This window comes from Emiliania huxleyi (genome assembly GCF_000372725.1).
Source record: "Emiliania huxleyi CCMP1516 unplaced genomic scaffold EMIHUscaffold_84, whole genome shotgun sequence".
In the NCBI taxonomy this organism is placed as follows: domain Eukaryota; phylum Haptophyta; order Isochrysidales; family Noelaerhabdaceae; genus Emiliania; species Emiliania huxleyi.
This window is the reverse complement of record NW_005195736.1, coordinates 159,192-160,653: the sequence shown is the minus strand read 5'-3', so window position 1 is coordinate 160,653 and position 1,462 is coordinate 159,192.

Genomic DNA, 1,462 nt, shown 5'->3' with positions numbered 1-1,462 from the left:
CGCAGGACGAGGCAGAAGAGAACGACGCGACAGAGGAGGAAGTGACAAGGGAGAGACCGACGAGAGTGGGACGGCCGCGAGGTGGCATGAAGGTTGCAGCGAGAAGCGGCGAGAGACTGCGAAAAGAGATACGAAGAGGCAGACTCCCCAGGGTGGGCGACGGCTAGCGCATCACACTCCTCTCCTTAAAATCCCTGTGTGGTGGCGGCGTGCCGTTCTCCCATCCCTCCCTTGGGTTGTGTGTTTTTTTCTTTCTTTCTTTTACACAGGCTCGACACAGGTGCGAACTGGCGCGTGCTAGTACTATCACCGGCACACCACCGGAGCCGCCTAAGCGACTCCGTTAAGAACGGCAATGCACTTAGCTCCGTGCACAATGCCGCTGTCCCCGCACGCTAGCTCGTTCACCGTCTGCCACGCCACGGCGGTGTGGAGAACGACAGACAAGCGCTGCATCTGCAGCCCGTGCCAGTTCTTGGTGGTCCATGTGACCTCATCGAGGTGCTGAGCGTGCGAAAGTTTGTTACTCAGCTGGTCCGCCGCCTGCCGAAGAATGTTGCGGACGCCGTCCCCGAAGCCGCCGAACAAAAAGAATTTTACAACGAACTCGCACAACACTGGGCACGGGACTGGCGCGCACTGGCACTAACACAGGTACACCACGGGAGCCGCCTAAGCGACTCCTGCGAGGGTGGCGAGGCACTTAGCTCCGTGCACCCGCCCACCCCCGCCACAGGCAAGCTCATTCACGACCTGCTCTGCGATGGCCGTGTGAAGAACGAACGACTGAGATACGCTGCTTCTGCAGCCCCAGCCAATTCTTAGTGGTCCAAGTCACCTCATCGAGGTACTGGGCCCATGACGAAAGAGACATGGCTTTGCTCTTGCTGTACCAGTTTGGGGACTGCTGCGGGCTTCGTCCGATCAGGGCTACACCTCCTGTCCACCAGGGCTACACCTCCTTGACAGAAGCACACAACGTAACCGTGGGACGCTCGAAGCTTTCCCCCGGCCCCACCCGCTGGCGAGAACAAAGGGAGGCAGCGCCAGCAGTGGGCAACAGCAGCCACAAGCACAACCCCAGGTGAGAGTCAGCAGAGCGCGCCGTCTCGGCGGCTATGGGCAAGTGGGCTGAGAGACAAGAGGGAATTTTACCACACGATTCACACGACAGACAAGGCGCGGGCGACGGCTTCCTCAGAAGCCGTCGCCCCCACCACAGAAGCAGTCACACCACTCCCACTCCGGCGCCCACCCACTCCCCACCCCGACATCCCCACCCCACCCCCCACTCCCACTCCGGCGCCTCCGGCGCCCACCCCCCACCCCACCACCCAAAATCACCGCCCCACCCCGCCCCACCCCGCCCCGAGAACCACCACCTTTGGCAGCACAAAGCTGCGCCAGATGTCCGGCAAGCTCTGGAGCCGCTCCCTCGCGGCTGTCGAAGCGCTCATCGTCC